The following is a 21668-nucleotide window of genomic DNA, read 5'->3' as shown; positions in this document are numbered from 1 at the left end:
ACTTTTGTTTCTCGTTACTGGTGGAGATAAAACTTTTCTCTTGTTCGTGATGCAGTTTCCCTCGAGGGGAAGCTGTGTAACATCAGCGAGGGAATGTGTGTCTCCGCTGGGCTGGAAGGAATGCGAACCTTGCTCGTGTTTGCCTCGGCACAGGACATGCCCAGGTTTCAGCCCCGCCAGTTGATGCGCTGCAGTGCTGCCTGGCCTGGGCGAATCCGGCGCCAGCATTTTTTGTAGAGCTGTAGTAAACCATGTGTATTCGGTACTGAGTAACGGGTGTGCCATCTGGTACCGAGTAGCGAAACTTTACACACGAATGCACTTGTAGTTCTACACTTTACCTATTATATCAAATTTAATTTAGAATGAACTTAAACACAAGTCTGGTTTAAAATACGTAAAAGTGAAAAAATGCACCTTACGCAGTTATTTAATGTATAAGTATGTTTTCTACAAATTACGAATGTTGCGACGCTGCGGACGTCATACTGTACGCGTGCGCCAATACGACTCGATTCGTTGCTCTAACATAACATAGCATGTTATGAGGTATTAGAAGTAACGAGTTAAGTAACGATACGATAGTAACGAGTACTAATTGTTTTAGTAACGAATACATATGTGTACGCTTTTTTTTTGACGTGAAAACGTCTAATAAATCGATGAACCCCGGCTGCACGCATGAAAAAGCATGACTCATTCTCACGTTCCGCCTGAGCCGAGCATGCAAGAACCGGCCAACCACCGTGCGACCGTGCGAGAATGTCTTCTATAATATAAAACGGGCTTTTTAAAAGCAGCAATTAAAAAAAAAAAAAGATTTATTTTCCAATTTCGACATTTCAAATTAACAACTTATTGACATTGATTTGATTTCAGTTTATTTCTATAACTAATTGTTCATGATATTTAAAAAAAAATTTAATTAAATTTTCAAAAACTGTAAATAATATCTGAAAACTAAAAACTATGCAATTTTTCATCAATCTTTTCTTATGACGTTATCACGTAAAATTATCGTCCGTAAACCGACTTTGCAGACAACCCCCTTTTTTCATTACTTTTACATCTCTAATTGTTTGCCTTCTTTTCACAGACGAGAGAGCCAAATGTCCGATCGTGCATGTTCGTTTTTTTTTTTTTTTTGGTTCATTGTAAAAGTTAATGTTAGCTACATTATAAATAATTTAAAACATTGTGGACGGTTGATTTGGTTATGATAGCTACATTAAAGATACTGTGAAATCATGTAAACGGTTTCCTAGCCCTGGTTGGATCTATATTAAAAAGTTATTTGCTAAGCAACCATAAAATGATTTTACAGTATTTTTAATGTAGCTATACTTACCTAAAATAACCAACCATTCACAATGTTTTAAAGTACTTATAATGTAGCTAACCTATCCTAATAGACCGCAAAATTTAATGCCACACCGGTTTATGCAATCAGATAGAACGTGGAAAAAAAAGCGAGCATGAACTTCGGGAAACATCAGGTGTGGCTCTCTCGTCTGTGAAATTAAGGCTTCCCGTCTGAGCACAAGCTGTGCCATTACCGCGCGGTCGGAATATTTTGATAAACTTCTCGTGTTTGAAAACATCACGTAAAAACCTCATATCAGGCAGTTAAAACCGTATGGGTTTTGGGGACAAGAAACCGGTGTATAAGCGGCTCTTGTCCGGGATCCCGAGACAAACTGTCATGCGGTCGTGCGCGCGGTGAACGGTCATTGCTGGAGAGTGAAATGGCGTCCTGATGACGTCTACGTCTTAGTTTCCCGCACAACATGGCTTTCGCAAATGTTAAATTCCATTTTGGCTCTGAATTTTTCCTTAAATAGTGAGTAATGTCAATGCAACATTTTGGAAGTATCCCCTTTAAATCTTTTAAGTTTTAGTTAGTACTTATCTGTGTTATATCTCGAAGTTTTAATTGTGTGAATCCTAGAGAGTTCTTTAGTCTCTCCACGGTGTTTCAGTAAAAAAAATAATTAAAGTTTGATTTTACTACTACCAAACCTGTTTCATGCTTCTGTATTCCTTTGACTGGTATAAATGTTCATAATAATTTATCTATGAAGGTGTTGAATAACTAATTAATTTACACAATCAAGATACCGCAAAAAAAAACTGATGTAGTAAATTAAAATTATAACTTAATAATAAAGGATTTTAACTCACTATAATTTTGGTATTGGAAAATTGTTTTGATCATAAGAAAAATATAGATAAAAGTAAATATTTCTTAAAATAGCGGTTAACTTGCTCACGATGGTCTTATGTAGTTTCCCTGCTATGTGAATTTAGTTAGAGATGTGTGATAGTAATTTTTGCACCCAGTGGTAACAATTAATATTTTGTTTGTACGGGCTGGTTATACTGTTGATATAAGAGGACTATTATATTTGTTGTGACGAGGCCCTATTTATTTATTTATGAGTAATGAATGTTGTATTATTTTATTGTCATGGTTGTTTGTGGATTATAGATTATTTTATTGTTATAATAAAATATCTCTGTCAATATTTTCATGTGACATGTATCTTTACAGTATCTTTGTTTTCAATCCATGCACATGGTTCAACCTACTTCAGAATTCTGGTGCAGATATGCTCTACTGTTCTGAAATTATATTATTTTTTAGTCTGAGCTACAACAAGGACCGCCTATCCCAACCCTTTCTTCTTTTTAAGTGAAATGTGACAGTATAAAAACAAAAATTATATTACCTATGCATATAGTATTTATAAACTAAAGATATTTCCTCTACTTTAATGATGCTTATTTTGTTATTTCTTATTACACTGAGAATAACTGTAGCATTTTATATATTTTTATGTAATTTCTGCTACAATTTAATCAGTAAATTAGGTTTAAGATACTGCGGTAACCTCCTCATTAGTTTCTATGTGTTTAACTACCATCTGGTCTTCTAGAGGTGTGAAATGTTTTCGGCACGTGGCAGGATAATGCACGGCGCAGGAGGACAGGTACACAGGAACTCTGAGAGGTTGGCTGGCATTCGGCCGGGTTACGTCCAGGCGGCAACATGCGGCCAATCACAGCGGCTGTAATTAAAACGACGGGAGCCACGGCGCCGAACTGGCATTCCTGGGCGGAGGCGCGCAGTGCAATTACTGCTGCGGCGGTTCGTTGGCTGGCTGCGGTCTGGCTACTACCGCGCAGATGGGGTCGACCTCTTTGCCCCCGAACACATATCTCTGTCTCCAAGTCCACTCACGCGCTTAAAAACGCATTGAAGTTACGCCAAGATCACAGATGTTTCTTCACGCCCATTGATGTGTTCTCAAGCCTATTACAGGGATCCAATTCTATTGCTGTGACAATGAGCCCATTTATGCTCCTGAAACCCCAAGCCATTTGTGCCGAAAATTAGGCATTTCGTCACCTTTTTAATTTTTTCTATAATTTTAAAATTTTTTGGGGTTTCTATTTTTTTAAATTTATCTGGTTGTTAATGGGGGTGATTAACTTTTTGTTAGGCCGGTGTACGCCACGGATTTAAACTTTGTGCCAGTGGACCGAAGCCCCTTCCCAGGGGGCCAATCTGATATTTTGCTGTCTAATGTGGACATGGTCAGCCCGGTTGAAATTTCTCTCGCCTGCAGTCACGTCCCGAGTTTGTAATTTTAATTCCCTGCATGACCAAAACTGCTTTGAGCAGCTCCTGGGCTGCAAGCTGCTACCTTGTAGAGGCCTGCTGAGAAAAGCATGTCTCGTCACGAAGCAGTCTCCAGTGGAGCTGCGTTCCCACCTTAGTGGCTATTTCTGCCCCCCCCCCTCCTTCCTCTCTCTCCTCCTCACTTTAGTTCTGAGAAATTAAGCTAGGAGCAGTGACCGGACGGGACGATGACCTGATGCAAAAACCTTCTCCCGGGTCCGACAGACACATCCCCGACATCTAGCGGAGGAAAAAGTAACCGCGGGCCTGGTCGCCAGCGTGCAGAGCTTACCCTCATGACACCTGGTGGCAAGTCTGCTCACCACCTCAAGTAGTTCCCCCTTACGCCACTAGAAAGCAGCGTCGCGGTGCCATAAGGCACTATGCTTTCCTCTCGCGGCCCGGAGAAGTCGATTGTTCGTTGCTTTCGTTTCGGTCCGGTAGAGAGCGCGCATGTCGTGTTGTTGTCACGCCCGCCTCGGACTCCTTCGGAAATTTTCGGCTTAGAACCGAACTACCCCCTTCTTTGACCCGGGGCCTTACCGCCCGATTTAATTAGGTGCTTTGTCCGATTGCGGGGCACTCAGCCCTCTGACCTCGGCTACTGACCACGTCTCCTCTACGTCCTCTGCGCTAAGAGGCTTTTTGCGGGAACGGTGATTTTCGTGTGCACGAGAATGTAGTCAGCTTGCTTAAGGGATGTGATCCCGTTTGTACAGTAGCCAGGCAGAGGTAGTTTTTAGAAAAGTCATGCGTAGTTAAATTTTTATTTATTCTTATTTAATTCTAAAAATTCTGGTTTCGTCCGCGCATCCTGACTTCTCGGTCCGCGGCATCCTGATGTCGGCGCGAGACACCTAGTGAGCTCCGAACTCTACACCCTGGTTGGTGAGTAATCCGGCCTTTTCCCCCTCATTCCCGTTTGTTGGCCTTTTGCGCCGACGGTGTAGGACTGTCTGGAAGCAAGTCTAATACGTTTTGAATTTGATTTGGGTTTCAGACAGGGTCGAAGTGCTGGAGAGACAAATTGCTCCCAGCTCGTGGTCCTGCACCTCCACTGCGGGTCACGTTAGAAGAGAGGTTTCCGCGACCCGACGTTATTTTTTGAAGACCCGGGTGGTAATGTGAAATCAACATCCCCCCCCCCCCCCCCACTTTCTAGCTACGAACTACCTTAATCGAATGAATAGCCTATCAGCGAACAGTGCTTTCCTCAAGAATATGTAGAATCAATAAAACTAATCATCGATGTAATAATTGGACAAATCAAATTTTGGTGTGATACTAATAAATTTTTGTTTATGTTATTGTTTGTTGTTAAAGTTGAGTATATGTGTTATACTAATCTAGGGCCGGCCCGTTCTCGAAAAACTTAAGTATATAATTAATATATTAATTTGGAAACTGTTAAATGCCAAATTAAATGAAAACGGAATTCATTATTTCCTTTTTTTAAATAAAAAGGGAACCTATAGACCAAGCTACTTGTGTAGTGTTAATTTATTTATGATATACCTTCTTCCCGTAAACGATCCACCAGCTCCCCAGTTGCTTGTGTCAGGGAGTTCCAAATTGTCTTGTTCTCCACCTCGTGCCACCTCTGGTCAATAAACGTATTTTTCTTATATTTCTTACCCAGCAAGTTTCCAAGGCTCTTTTTAATTAATTTAAAAATAATTCAATTTTTAGGCACGAGGGGCGTTACACATTTGCTGTTACTCCAAGCCTATTGCTGTGCTCCAAGACTATTGCTGTGCTCCAAGCTTCTTGCTCTCACTACATGCCCATTGCTGTGACTATAAGCCCATTCATGTTTCTCCACGCTCATTGATGGTCCTCAAACCTATTGCAGGGATCCAAGTCTATTGCTGTGACAACAAGCTCATTGCTGTCCATACAAACCCAAGCCCTTTGATGTTACTCCTAGCCTATTGCTGTGGTCCAAACCTATTGCTGTGCTCCAAGCTTCTTTCTGTCACTACATGCCCATTGCTGTGAGTATAAGCCCATTCATGTTTCTCCACGCCCATTGATGGTATTCAAACCTATTGTAGGGATCCAAGTTTATTACTGTGACAATGAGCCCATTGCTGTCCATACAAACCCAAGCCCTTTGCTATTTCTCCAAGCCTATTGCTGTGCTCCAAGCCTATTGCTGTGCTCCAAGCTTCTTGCTGTCACTACATGCCCATTGCTGTGCTCCAAGCTTATTGTTGTGACTACAAGCCAATTGCTGTGACTATAAGCCCAATGATGTTTCTCCAAGCCCATTGCTGTTCCTCTAATAATATTGTTTCGCCTCTATGCTCACAGATTCACTTTCATGCCATACAAACAATTACCAACAATTACCCCTTATCTCACTCAATTTATGGAAACCTCAAGCCATCATCATTGCTAATATCCTTAGTAGTGTTGTACGTGTATATATCACACTCATACTTTGGAGGTATCGGACAGGCAATGGTTCATGCAAAGCCTCGAGCTACACTCATGGAGTCAGTACCCGCATTGTTTTGAGCTCTTAGCAAATTTGAAAACTTATTATCCTAAAGTTTATTGCGAGTGCCAAAGAAGAAGCCGAAGAATGGACAAAGAACTTGTTTATTCTCCAAAAAGGCCATAAATAAAAAAAAATGAGAATATAATTAAAATGACATCACTTTGCACAGTTATTAAGGCCATTAAGAAAGTTAACTGTGTGAAATGTAAGCGATAAAATATGACTTAATGATAATTATATATTAATAAAAATTATTTCACGAATATCAAGTAAGTGTAGCATATTAGTTTTCATTTTCTAACAGGAATTCACCGATTAAAGTAAACCCTGAACACAATTCCATATGTTTTATCGAAAAAAAGGGATGCAGGGATTTTTCCCCCCAGCAATAACCATGTGAACACAAATAACACCAGCAGTGTTCTTTCCAGGAAAAATAAGCATACGAAAAAATCCAACAAAATATTGTCCGATGCAATCAGGAGCATGTACAGAAAACCAACAGAAGCTTTCAAAATCCAGCTCAGTGAATACTTTTGGACATATGCTTACATATTGAAAATAAAATATTCTTGGCATGGCTATATACATTTTATGCATATGCATAATTGTAGTAGATATATGCTCAGCAGTAGTATAGCTTGATCCTCCTGGCGCTGGAATCTGAGTGAGGAGCGAGGAACGGGTCAATTTCCAACCACCCTAATGTCATGGCAACCATCTTGGATGACCTTGATTTTTGACCTTGAACTTTGACCTTGACCTTTGACTTTAAACTTTTGACATTGTCATTTGACCTCATATGCCATCTTTTCATCGAGTGCTTCCAATCCAGAACATTGCAATTTTTGTTACGTTCGCCATCTTGAATTATATTAAAACACGCCATCTTGGATCTGATGTAACCCCTTTATAAATTCTGATGACACGGCCGCCATTTTGTTTTCGTCTGCTGGAACCCCTATCATGGATTCCATCATTTTTGTTTCTGCTATTTGTTCGCTCTGTCTCATGCACATAATGTCGATGTTCCATTACCTGCTAATCTTGTTGGGGTCCTTATCGATACAATAAATTTTACAAAGTACACTGGAAGTGCAGTGATTTAAACCATGACAGCATGTAAATCTGGGTTAGAAAAAAAATATGCTTGATTAATACAAAAAATATAATTTAATTAATATTACAAAAAATGACAGGTTTGAGAAAAAAAATAAAAAATTACATAATAATACAAGAACCAATAAACAACGCGAAAAATTCTGGTCAACATTTATTTCTAAATTTAATTTTGGGAATTTCAAGACACTGTATAGCTGTAAGGCTCGATTTTCGATGTTGATCAAAGAAATACTTAAAGCAAAAATTACACACAAAAATTTTGGGCGTATTTTTTGTAACCGGAGGTCTCACAAATCGGGAATTTTTTTAATGTAATAGTAGTTTTACAGGCAAAAAATCTAATTGATCTTTTCTTTCTTGTTTTGTTACATGTATCGGACATACATTATTTTCATTAAGTGCGTACACATTAACTAACAATTTAAGATTATATTATATTTCTCAAAAAGGTTTATCTGATTTAATGGAGGCGAATAGTCCAGAGCACTAAAATCTAAATTGTTCTCCAAAGCATTATACCTCTTATCAACACTAATTTGGTGACTTCCCTCGATAAATCTTTTCAAAATACTCCATTTAAAAAAACTGGTCGTTCAAATTTCGCAAATATCTGCTGATCTTTTGCTGACTATCGGCACATGCAAAGCAATACGTGATCTTGCCCGATGGCATTCAGGCATACTAGCATCTGTTTGCATTCCTATGCACTAATTCTGGTGACCATTCAGAATGTTGCAATGTGAAAAAAAATGACGCATTTGCCACACTTATATGCCTTCCGAGACAACGTCATGGATGTATTGTAGGTTAAAAGATACCTTTTAAAGTTACCTTGGTGGCTAAATTGATTATTAAACTTGTCGCACTGAAACAGTGTTCTTTGCGGCACATTGTTTAGACATCTGCTTCTTTCATGTATAAGAAAAATTGAAGATGTGGTGAAAGATATACCACAGTATTTGTACCGGTTGCAATATATGACCATCGTTCGTTGAAATCACTGAGGACGATGGTCAAACTTCAACGGTGGAAGTCATCGATGCCTCATGTGCAGTTGGTGACGCACACATCTCTAGTGGTGCTGAGACAGCAGGTGCTGCAGTTTTCAACAGGACAGTGCTGCTGTCATCGAGGTCCCTGTCGCAACCATCAGGACCGCCGATGTTGATGGCACAACACCCATCAGGATCGCTACAGCTAATGGGTCTGCTGACAATGAGGTATGTACTGCTGATGGCAGACCTTCCATCCAGGTCGATGTCATTGATGATAATGATGCCATATAGTCCCCAAAGTGACTTGTGCATCACACTAGTCAAACTAGCTGTTTCGTACTGCAATGCGGCCAAAGGTGGACTGAGGGTCCTGTCGTCTGGACTTCACTTATATACCTGCAGCTACTGGTATACTACCTGAGTCAAAACTACAATCTATACTAACGTTAGGATCTTCATTGTGGATAAAAATTTTCTCTGTGAGTGTGTGTGCATGTATAATATTCTGTGTTATAATTACAAAATAAAAATAAAAAATTACTTTTAGGCTAATCCTCAATACTGGAATACAGATTCTACACAATAAATAAAGCTCAAACAATATGGTTAGCTTGAATATGTGATGGTATATGGAAAATTATAATTAAGGATGTAAAATTATGAACAAATAAACCATTTGTGTCAGCTCAAATGTTTGTTAAACGACTGGAAGTTAGGTTGGGCACATCACTTAAAAAACAAAAGTTATTGTCAACATTATAATTGGGTTCCAACATTAATGCACACCACGATATAGTTTATATTATAATGTTTTAATAATAAATCCCGGCCAACTGTTGTCAATGGTAGAGAACGAAATTCATACCTTAGGACTTCTGAAATTCCGACGAGTACTCAGTATTAGTCAACAGACTCGAATGTATTTAATTAATTTCTTCACTCATAAAATATAATCTCATACGATTATCACTTCAAAAGGAAAAACACGGCCTTCGTATTTCTTTTTAATTATTTCCTTTTCGAGGATATCAATTTTTCCATTCATTTTTAAAACTCCTTCCTAAGCATAGAGTAATGTACATACAATATGACAATTCTAATACCATAGCACATACTTCAATATATCAAACAAAATGGCACTGAAAACTAAATATATATCGATTCACAAAACCAATGCAAAAAGTTCATCTGTAACAATGTTTCGTTACAGATTGCCGCTCCCTGTTGTGTATATAAAAAAGTCGCTGTTATATTGTATCACGTGTCTGAGTTTTTCTTTTACACAACAGTTACAAACATCGCAACTTGCACAACATAGGTTTTTAATCAAAGTTTTTGACTATATATATAACAAATCTCGCAAGACTTGACCACTGATTTAATGAGAACAATAGGATGGTTTTAAGGGAGCAGTTTGACATCGTCCTGATGGCGATTTTCCCCAACGATTCAGCAGACAGCGGATCACCAGAGGAGAATCCTTGTTGGTGGCGGCTGATGCAGACTTTGATATAACAGTTTTTGAGCGATTGGGAGAAAGTTAATGCATCTCACCCCGGCACTTCTGTTACTGCAACGTGACTCCATTAGAAGGGTGCCTTAGCGATGAGGTTCCCGAACAGCATCCAGGAAGAAAGGCATACAGGCTGCGAAACGGAAGACATCCCGCTTCCATGGTGCCGCTCCAGCACTCGGACAGCGTCTTGCGGTCCGCGGCAGTAGCAGTGGTCGTGACTACGACCTGCTGTGATTGCTGATGTGGTGACGTGATACTGTCACATCATACACGACGTGGATGCTTCAAGTCCAGTTTTTCCCGTAAGGTACATTATCATTGTTACACATTTAGCTTTTGCACTCGAAGTATAGGTGTCCCAGCATAATTTCACTTCACTAAGCTTAATTATGTGCCACTTACATGCTTGCAAATGTAAGTTAATCACCTAATCTCACTTCTGTTTTTGCTGTTGCTGACACAGCAGGTTTAATTGAACTACTTAAATAACCCAAAACTTAGCTAGTTTCAAATTACATTTAAATTTTCATAAATTACGACAATATTCAATACTAACTTAAGTAATAATTGTAATGCTAACCTTCGCTAACAATAACTGTTTGAATATTAAAACACGTGTTAAACTTTATAATATCTCAATAACACAATAGATAAATTTTTTAGGATTTACAATTTTGTTTTAGTCATGATTAGCCATTTCCTAATGTACAATATGTGTCATATTAACTATCATTAATTAATCTTGGTTAGGGAATTGTACACAATGGTGGGTGTACTTTCCTAATTTGGATACTTTTGGAGTATCCCATACTCACGTTCGGTTATCTCCTGGATATAATAGAAGGTGTATATGTTTAAATAAAATTGAGAAAAATATTATTATTTCATAGTAGTAATGTGTTATAAACATACATGGGATTCATCATGTATAATATAACTGACTACTAATATATGCATGTGCTTTGTATTTGTTTGAATAACTATAAACTCTCAATGCTGTCATGTACATACTACTACATACAGTAACACCATAGGCATTTTAGTTCAAGTCACAACTTTTAAGTCAACACATGGAGTATGCCGAATACCATTGTTAACTATGACTAAAACTAAGCAAATCAGCTGGTCTTCGTGTAATCAATTAATGCCAATTACTAAAAATTCCTTAAAACAGTAGGTTTCTATCAGGTTGCTTCCGAATAGTTTCACCGTATGACCTTGACATAATACGTCAAACACTATGTTTGACTGCCCACCTGCAGCAATAGCTCTTCGGCTATATGTCCATAGACACTGCAGTATCTATGTCCCGACGAGGGTGGCATATCTCTTCACCTCTTCGCAGGACGATCGACTGATATACAACTTCAGTCGACATACACGATGCCAAGCTCACATTAGTGCGACTCCTCGGTATACTGCAAACTGGATTATCACCTCACTACACACAATGTGTAAACAATACGTCTCTAAACCCCAGACTAAGAATTAAATAAAATTTCATTTTATAAGCTGACTGCTTGACTATTTTAGCCTTTCGTTAGAAAGCTTCTGGACTCCATGTCGACATTATACTTGAGTGATGGTCGTTTTGTACTCTCGCAGTTGTGTAAGGTTGTATCTGCCTATGACTTGATTAGTCTTCAAATCCTTTAATGTGTAGCAATTCGAGTTCACGACTTCCGTGACGACATAGGGACCTGTGTAGAGTAGGAATAGCTTCTTAGTTACGAACTCCCAACTCTTGCTTATGGTTGCGGTTTAACCTCAACTTTTTTTTAGTTTAACTCGCTCTTCGTATTTTGTCGGCCCTGTCCTGAAGGCTCGACAGTGTTGGAATTAATCCAGACTCCTCCATTCGTGGAGTTGGCTAGGGCCACCTGAAATGACTCCGCCGCAGGATTCAGTGGCTCGTTGCGTGCGAAGTACCCTAGCTGCTGCGTAGTTACTGGTGGTGAGAATGCTTTCTGAAAAGACGATCATGCTTGCTTACTGCCCTGAACGATGCTGCTGTTCCCTGAAACAGTGTTGACTTGGTATGATGACAGTCGGTCCTCTTCGGTCTTGTTGGTGTATCGACTGTCAAAAGACTTGCGATATCTCTTCGCATCCTCGTACTCTTCGTCGGAATGAGACTTGCGTCGTCCTGACGTAGATTTCTTGGGTGGTCGCTCCTCCGGTGATAGAGAACGCCGACTTCTGTTACCTCGTCGAGGTTCATCTCGGTGCATCTGACTGTCTTCATTGTCACTGTGGTACTTTTGGTTACTTGACCACCAGGTCTTGCTCCTGTATGGACCTGAATGTCTGGGTGGACAACTGGAACATTGGCTGTGGTAGCCACCTTTCCTTCTGTGGCCTTGCTGATTGCATCGTTGATTCTCTTCACTCTCCCATCCTAGCAGGTTGACGACCGCTTGTCTGTTTTCTCGCTGCCCTCTGTCACGCGACTGCCAATAGTTATGTACCGGCTGAGGCTTTGGGTATTTCACTTTCGTTTCAGACTCTTCTTTGTTGAATTGTGACTTGTGTAGACTTTCCAACTTGTCCAGTAACAACAGCTGTTCCCGGAAGTCGGTAACATCTTTATAGCTTCTGCCACTCAGTTGCATTTGGTACTTTAAAGGAAGCTGTGTTGACACGGTAGCAATGAACTCTTCATCTGTCATAGCCAGGTCCAGGTATCTAGTTCTTTCATACATACTGGAAATATGTGCTTCCAGCGATGCTCCGCGCTTCGGATCGTACCGTTCAGTGTGAAGTTGTGCGCGTAAGTTCCCTTGGATCCTGAGATTCCAATACTGTTGTCGAAACTTCTCCTTGAAATGTTCATACGAGTGGGTGGTGTTGAGCTGTATTTCCCACCAGTAAAATGCATGACTCTTTAGAGCCGTGCTCAAACATCTCAGTTTCTCTGTATTGGATAAGCCAAAGGTTTTTACATACTCTTCAAATTTGTTTAAGAATCTTACAGGATTCTCGGATGACTAGCCAGAAAACGTCGGCATAGACTCCGACCATTGGCGAGCAGGGTGATGAATAAGTGCAGCCGGGTCTAGGCTGGTCAGGTTGGCAGGCGTGTTCAGGATCTGTCTGTCAACTACTGGCATGTCTGGCGCAGTATCCTGACTCCTACTCTCCTTTAATGTACTGCTATTTTCGATTTCTGTTCTGGGAATATGGTTGTTAATAAATGCTGATCCTAGTTCATGTACTCGTCGCTCCAATGATTGTACATGGGCTTCTACTTGGTGGTGGTGTTGTTCAACACGCTGACTCAGGGAGAATGTTTTAGCCTCAACAGCCTTCTCCACAACTTGCACAACGTCGCCGCCGATCGCATCGACTCGATTGCTTAATATGGATGTTGCTTCTTCTATGTGATCTAATCTTTCAGATAGGTGTAAGGTCTCTTCCCTTATGGCAGAGTGGTTGTTACAACACTGCCTCTGAAGCTCTTGGCGTTCTTGTGTCGCATTGACGAGAAGCGCCTTCGTGCGTGACTCCAGCTGTTCGACCTGGGACTGTCCTTGTGAAACTCGATCAGCCAGCTGTTCCAAGGTCTTGTGTTGTTCCCTGAACTTTGACTCCAATCGCCCCTCTAATAAATTGAGATCGGTTCTTAGACAGGTCTCTATGTTAAACAGTCCCGACTGTAATTCTGTACGCACGCTGCTAATGTCCGACTGTAGGTCTGTACGCACGCTGCTAATGTCCGACTGTAGGTCTGTATGCACGCTGCTAATGTCCGACTTTAGGTCTGTACGCACGCTGCTAATGTCCGACTGTATACTACTTATGTTGACCTGCAAGTTGAGTAACATCTGGCCTAAACGATCCAGATCGAAGACTTCTGGTGATGGAATAGACACATGGCCCAAGACAGCTGTTTGTATCGGTGCTGTTACTACTGCATCCGCTGATATCCTATCCAAAGCTACATCAAAATGTTCCTGAATCTGTTCAATTACAGCAGCTGCAGCTGGTAACACTGAGATTCTGGAGGTGTCACACCTTGTAGGCATCTGAGCGGGGACCAACGGCCGCTCCAGACATTCACATTCTCTGGCAAGCGATGTAACCGGACTGTCCACTTTAACTACCCTTTCCGGTGAAACCATGTTCTCGGACGAAGATGTTAGTGTGTTACTACCTGAGTTAATAACCTCAACTTCGTTTGACTCATTGTAGGTAGCCTCAGTTCTGTTACGGAGACTGTAAACTGATGCACTACCTCTAGACATGGTGTATGGAGTAGGTAATAAGATGCCCAATATTTTCAATAACAAACTAAAAAAATACTAAATAACTAATCAAAGCACTCGTCGTAAATTCGTGCCCCACGTACTGGGCTCCATTTTCTCTATACTAACGTTAGGATCTTCATTGTGGATAAAAATTTTCTCTGTGAGTGTGTGTGCATGTATAATATTCTGTGTTATAATTACAAAATAAAAAAAAAAATACTTTTAGGCTAATCCTCAATACTGGAATACAGATTCTACACAATAAATAAAGCTCAAACAATATGGTTAGCTTGAATATGTGATGGTATATGGAAAATTATAATTAAGGATGTAAAATTATGAACAAATAAACCATTTGTGTCAGCTCAAATGTTTGTTAAACGACTGGAAGTTAGGTTGGGCACATCACTTAAAAAACAAAAGTTATTGTCAACATTATAATTGGGTTCCAACATTAATGCACACCACGATATAGTTTATATTATAATGTTTTAATAATAAATCCCGGCCAACTGTTGTCAATGATAGAGAACGAAATTCATACCTTAGGACTTCTGAAATTCCGACGAGTACTCAGTATTAGTCAACAGACTCGAATGTATTTAATTAATTTCTTCACTCATAAAATATAATCTCATACGATTATCACTTCAAAAGGAAAAACACGGCCTTCGTATTTCTTTTTAATTATTTCCTTTTCGAGGATATCAATTCTTCTATTCATTTTTAAAACTCCTTCCTAAGCATAGAGTAATGTACATACAATATGACAATTCCAATACCATAGCACATACTTCAATATATCAAACAAACATGGCACTGAAAACTAAATATATATCGATTTAAAAAACCAATGCAAAAAGTTCATCTGTAACAATGTTTCGTTACAACAATTTGATTATTTTTTTTTTACTGGGTTAAAACTCAAGAAATAAAATCACAAAAGTTCAAATTTTACAAATTTATTTTAAAAATACAAAAAAAAAGGATTAGGTTATGACATTAAGCATTTTCGTAAACAAAGTCTTTAATGCTGCACGGGCTGCCTCGTCGAATCTGGGTACTGTCTCGTCGACTCCGGTTCCAACTGGTTCACCGGTCTTGGTCACAGGAACACCATCTTCTTCGGCGACGACTGTTTCGGTGAGACATGGGCGACGATGTCAGCGACCATGGCTGCGACTCGGCACTGCCTCGGTGCATGATGAGACAGGATCACTGACTGAACTACGACGAGACGCATGTCGCTTGGACATATGCGCAGATGCACCGCGGATCGCCTCAGGTTGCAACACGCCCAAGTTCGGTGCTGCACGTGCATCGAGACGACTACCAATCCCACGCCGGCTGGACGAATCGTGTGCGGTCTAACGTGATGGACGGCACAGTTTCCATGTTCGCAGAAAACCTGCAGCTGCTGAGTCGGTTCGTGTACAGGGAAAGTGCGGAAACAACCGGTGCTGAGCGCCTCCATCGCAGGTTTCCGTACCTGATCGCAGATATCCTGCATCCCGGTAGCTGTACTCAGCACTGCTAGATCTAGGCCTTATGCTCATGTACACGTTGGCAGGATGAAACGGAAACATTTGTTGCACGTGGGATGACAACTAAAGTCACAAACAGTTGCACGCCTTTTATATATGCAGGCTATACTCACACTGCAATTACCATTTACACATTAGCCGCAAGTTTCTTCAGGCACATACTCGTTCAAACTTGTGCGGCTGCCCACCATACAGTGCACTAAGCTTGTGCAGGGAAGAAAAGCCATGGTCAATCTTAAGGGCAACAATTTAGTGGATCTATCGTAAAACTTTCTCAGCCATTTCTTCTGCTCAGGTCTGGCAACATAAAGGTTGCCATGCAGATTCTGTAGTAGTAAATCATCTACAGAGTTTTTTTTTTTTTTGAAAAATACTCAGGCTGAAAAATATTTATTTTGAAAATATTACTCGGAAATTATATCTTAAATCCTCTGAGAGTTTATTGATATTGCTTTGTATTTGATAGAATCAACTAAGAAAGTGAAAAAATAAAAACATAAAAATTACGTAAATTAAGTAATATCGTGCTCCTTTATCAAACGACAGCGTAAAAATTTTAATAGTGGAACAAATACTACATATTATTTTAAAAAATCCACCAAAATAAATAATGAAGTACCCGGCGTTGTCCGAGTTAAAACACCCTTGAAAAAATGAAAACGTTATATTTTATTTTACGATAATGTTAACACTAAATTGATGACAAAATATAAATACTAACATGAAAAAGCTGAAGTAACACTAAAAGACATTGAGCAAAAATCCGAAAAACTACAAGTAAAGTTTATACTAAAATTTTCCTTTACTTGTATTTTTTTCAATATGACAAAGTATGTAAATATCAAAATAAAGTAAAATTCTGAGAAAAGGAGCACATTGTGCCAGAGTTTCCTGATTGTCGAAAAAAAAAAGTTATGAATTCAAGCAATTCGAGAATTGAACCAAATCAATTGAAATTATACTTATAATGTAATTATAACCACGTGTTAAACGATTGGTGTTTGCATGCGGCACTGATATTTGTAATAAATATTAAATCTGCATAATATAGTAAGATAACTAGCGGCCATATCAAGTTGACAAATATTTTCCGTGTTTAAATTATTATTTTTAATTATTTTTAAAGGAAAATTTGTTGACGTACATGCTATTTTCCTACAAAATTTTTGTGTGATATAAATTGACGTATTAATTTATTTTTCCTTACACGTCAAGGAAAAAACCCCTAAGACTTATATAAATATTTTATCTTACATATAACGTAATATTCCCACAAATTGTTTTTTTTGTTGGTAATATTTAAAATATATACTAGTATTTATAAATGCTTTATTTTATAAGTTAGCCTATTATTTGGCATAAGTATAGGCTAGGCAGCATTTTTAGGCAAGAATCGCGTTAAAAGCTACTAATGTGTGTTTAAAAACACTATGATTCACTATGAAGCGTTTCATCACAAAGAAATGTTCATTTGCTTTATCATATTTACATCTTTATTAAAACATCAGACGAAAACCTGCTAATTGAATTTTCATTTCATAGTGCTATTGAAAGCTTAGCATAAACGACTTTTGAAAAAGTTATTTTAGAGTCATGCTTATGATTCTCAAACAGTTATATACACTTTTATGTAACTACATAAATAACTAATAATTTTAAAATTAGTTTAAAATTTTGGTTTGACATAAAATATCAAAAACCTGAATTTGCGTTCATATGCATCCTGTTAGAAGTTATTTATTTTAAAATCGTATAAGAGGTAAACAAATTTTTTTAGGCTGGACATAGTATAGATGTGAGACTAAATTAGGTACTTTAAATTTCGGAATTATTTCCAGAGTATTAGGTGATTTTGTCTGTTGTACATGTCGATGAACTGTAAATACCCCCTGCTTAACCTTTACTCACACTCAATTGGGGACTAAGCGGAAGGCAGCTACTTAAAAAAGGAAACAAGAGAGCATTGGTTAAGTAGTGTATTCTAAACAACAATAAAGATTCTTACAAAATGGCATCAACAACTCTGCATAAAAGGGTAGGGTCACTAACATGCTATAGAATACTACAGCTTCCTCACCTGGTGCACCAGCGGACGTATTGACAGCCAGGTCTATCACATTCTGTTCATAACAGCAATAAATTATTTTCTCTTAGAGTTCAACACCTTAATAAAAAAAAACATTTAATTCATAATCACAAAGATCATATTTGTATAACAAACATATATCTATCACAAAAAAATATAATGCTCAAAATACAAGGTAATACATGCCATTTTAAGGTACGTCGTGCAATCAGTACTGCTTGTAAATATAACCTTCGACCAATACACTACCACTGCAAGTTTAAAAGAAACTCAGCTTTTTCTCACTAGATTTAATTAACAAAAAAATCTATTAGTCATTTCCTCTGAGTCAGTAAAAATGTTGTTCCAGCAATTTCTAAATTCTTTAAGTATCTTTTTAACACATATGTAACAAATACAGCACCATACACAAATTATCACAACTTCCAATGGATTAATTCAATATAATTATAAGTCCAGTTACTTATATATTTACCCTTTTTGTACCAAATTTTAAAGGCCTTAAATTGCATTGCTGTTGCATTCCTGCATTGCTGCACCACGTAAATAATATATATATATATATATATATATATATATATATATATGCAGATCATTACTTAGATTTAAAAATACGATAAAAGAACCCCATCATTACTCTAAGGATTGCTACTACACCAGACAGTTTTTTTGTTTGAATATGTAACGTACCTACTTTCGCTAAGCTATTACAAAAAAAACGCGTGATAAACTCATAATCATAAAAAAATTGGTTGTCTGTGAAGTCCGTTTACGGACGATAGTTTAACGTGACAACGTCATAACAAAACATTGATGAAATGATTGTTCCAGAAGAAAAGGAAATATCATATTCGGCCTGAGACTGAGCAGTAATAGGTTTTTGCAACCAAACCAGTTAGGCATTAAAAATATTATATTTTTGAGGAAGAATTTGTTTTTAATTTTTTTATGTTTTGTATGATAAAATCTACCTCTGCATACTTTTATGAATAAAATTGAATCATTTTTATTGAATTATACCTATTTTGTATGGATACAAAGAAGGAGTGAAATGAAATTTACAATTTAATTAATAAATTTACTTTTATTTGCATTCATTAATTTAAATATATTTATTACTTTTGAAATGTTGCGTGCGCCGTATTTATTTTTACAAGTACAAAGAAAAAGTTTCGCAGCGGCCGGGATTCGAACCGACAGCCTTTGGAATTGGAAGTTAGCTGTGCTAACCACCAGGCCACGAGGCCATGCTTGAAATTATAGTTTCAGACGGTTAGAGAGATGCCACGCATGCGTACAATGAGCATGAAGAGAGATGCCACGCATGCGTACAATGAGCAAACAGGACACATCCGTAGTGGGACATCCGTAGTGGGACACTTTTTCGTGCGTGCAGCTGGTGTTCATTGATTTATTAGACGTTGTCACGTCAAAAAACCTACTATCATGCTCAAAAAATGACCTGCCTCACTTTCACTACGAACTTTGATAAACAGGAGTACAGGTTAGAAACTCGGACGTCAAACACTTACAGTTTTTTTTGCTGACTCGTAGAGTTAACCTTTAAATTGCCCATCTCAGAAATTTAAAATATGAAGGATAATTGGTTTGGATTCTTCCTTTTTAACTGCGCACCAGCATGACAGCCCCATTCAAGCAGCCACAGCGACGGAAAATGGGAATCCCCTCTTCGATGCGGTATCGGCATTTGAGCGGAAACCAGGAATGGAGTCATCGTCAATCAGCTAAACGTCAGAAGAAGGGATATTATTTCTCACCAATGAAATAGTACGGAGTATGTACGAATATGAAATTCTGTTTCGAACTTGTTGCCACAGCATTCCCTACGAATCTCTTCCCACCAGCTTCGGCCGAGGACTCACCATTTGACTCAAAACCCCAAAGTCAATGGCCGTCCATCAGCATCAGAAGACGGAGTGATTATATCTCACCCAAGAAATAATTCAATACGTTTAATTTTCGATGGCTACTCGTTGTAACAGCATGTAGAAATCCGCTATTCAAAAACATTACAGGATTTCGCGCTCAAAATACATTAAATTTAAAGAAAAATTAACAACAACAGTCTTTCTCGTTGCACACCCCTTCATCTTGTTTCAGTCCTTTTTTTTTTTGAACGACTCAATCCATTGACCACAAAAAAAACAACTGCCTACAGACATCGCTCGTTAGCACAAAATCCTCCAGACACACTGCTAACAACTCCATAAAAACTAAAGACAAGCTCAACAATCCCGAACACCGCCGAACTTATCCGAACTCTCTCGACACGCTCGGAGAAACACAACACAACTCCAGAACAAATCAAACACAAAAAAAATGTCATTCCAACCTTGGAGTGTCACAGAACTATTTCCTGGACCAATTACCTCCTGGTGTGCTCTGCCAAGCTGACAATCATCGGCGATGTAGTGCCAGAATACCCTGTGTTACTCGGTTTAAGCCTGTATCACTTGTGCGAATGGTTATATTATAATAGTTAATATATACTGTTTTGTATTTTATAAACATGGATGTTCTTCATCATTGTCACATATTGCTGTAACTGCTTGAACAGACCACATCCATACATGATACCATGGAAGACCTTCCAAGGAAACTTTCATCGTGTGATAGAGCCTTAAGAATCCATTTATTAAGGGTTACAATTTTTTTTTAAAATTTAATTTTCATTCAAACTGAGGTTATTAGACAGAGCTTGTCTGCTGATGATTCAGGAAAAACTGAATCGAATTAAGAATAAAGTGATTGGGATTAGAAATAAGTTTTTCCTGAACCTTAATCGAACTACTCAACCACCACACCAGTCAACTTTGTAAAGTTTTGTAAATAAAGCAGCTTGACAATCTACTTACACTTAATAAACACAGTTACAAGAAAAAACAGCAATTATTAAGTAGAAATATTAGCCAATCGACAAATCCAACCTGAAGTGCAAGTAATAGATGCAATGATCGTTGCCATGGAGACGCAGAAGTTATCAACAATGCAAAAGGCTGGTATCGTGGATACAAATAAAGCAAAGCAAAAACCGTTGCGCCATCTTTTCTACAGGAACTTTGCATTTTTGCGAAATAAAAAACACCCTATGTTAATCTCCGGCCCATATACTATTTCTGTGCGAAAAATCATGTCGATTGTTTTCTCCGATGCTTCGTGAAGGAAGGAAAAACCAACAAACACACTTTCGCATTTATAATATTAATAGGGATGCATGACATGCAAATGAAACTAGAAATTTGTTCACTGCTATTCACGCAAAATGTCTTCATAATTTAAATAACAGTCTGATGAGCGAGGATTTATCTCGGCGATGAAGAAAAAATCCTGCGGTTCCTTACCACAAGTTTTAACGTGGCTTTATCAAAACCTTTTGTGGCGCGGTGCACGCAGGAAGATTTATTTTTGATTCTACGCGCCGGCACTAACTGGGATGAATACTGGCCCCGATTTACATATCAAAACACGGGATCCAGAAATATCACCTCACCCGGTCCGGCCATTACGCGACCACAAAGGCAAAATACTAAAAGAGACAGCCGAAAAGTTTTGTCTTACCAGGGCAGCGCTGAGTAAATTTACGTTCCGGAATTTTTGTACGTTGAAGGAGAGACTTGCAAAGGCAGGAAGCGAACGCGGGGACAAAGGAAGGGAAGATAAAGGTGCCTGGGAAAAGAATGCAAAAGTTAGCACATTAAGAAAGGAGAATTGCCCGTCACGTAGTTTAATCTATCCACAAGAAAAATCTTTTACTTTATTGAATTTTCACCAGTACAAATTATAATTTCGCACGGGATACAAATGAGCAAGTATTCTTAGTAATTAAATCGAAACAGTTGAGCAGAAGAGTAAATTAATTTGTTTCTAACATTCTCTTAGCATCGTAGAACGGTTCTTGGTAACCTGAATAACTCAGTATCTTATATGAAACATTAATAAATTCAAAGATTAG

At 38.5% G+C, this 21668-nt stretch overlaps 1 long non-coding RNA gene across 1 annotated transcript in view; it reads right to left on the bottom strand.

Annotated features, from left to right (window-relative positions):
* Positions 1–21668, bottom strand: part of LOC134539376 (uncharacterized) — a 1030613-nt gene that overhangs the window by 310212 nt on the left and 698733 nt on the right. The window lies entirely within an intron of this gene.

Source organism: Bacillus rossius, chromosome 15, assembly GCF_032445375.1.
Source record: "Bacillus rossius redtenbacheri isolate Brsri chromosome 15, Brsri_v3, whole genome shotgun sequence".
Lineage (NCBI taxonomy): Eukaryota > Metazoa > Arthropoda > Insecta > Phasmatodea > Bacillidae > Bacillus > Bacillus rossius.
Note: the sequence above shows the minus strand (reverse complement) of the source record. Positions and strands in the feature narration are given on the sequence as shown.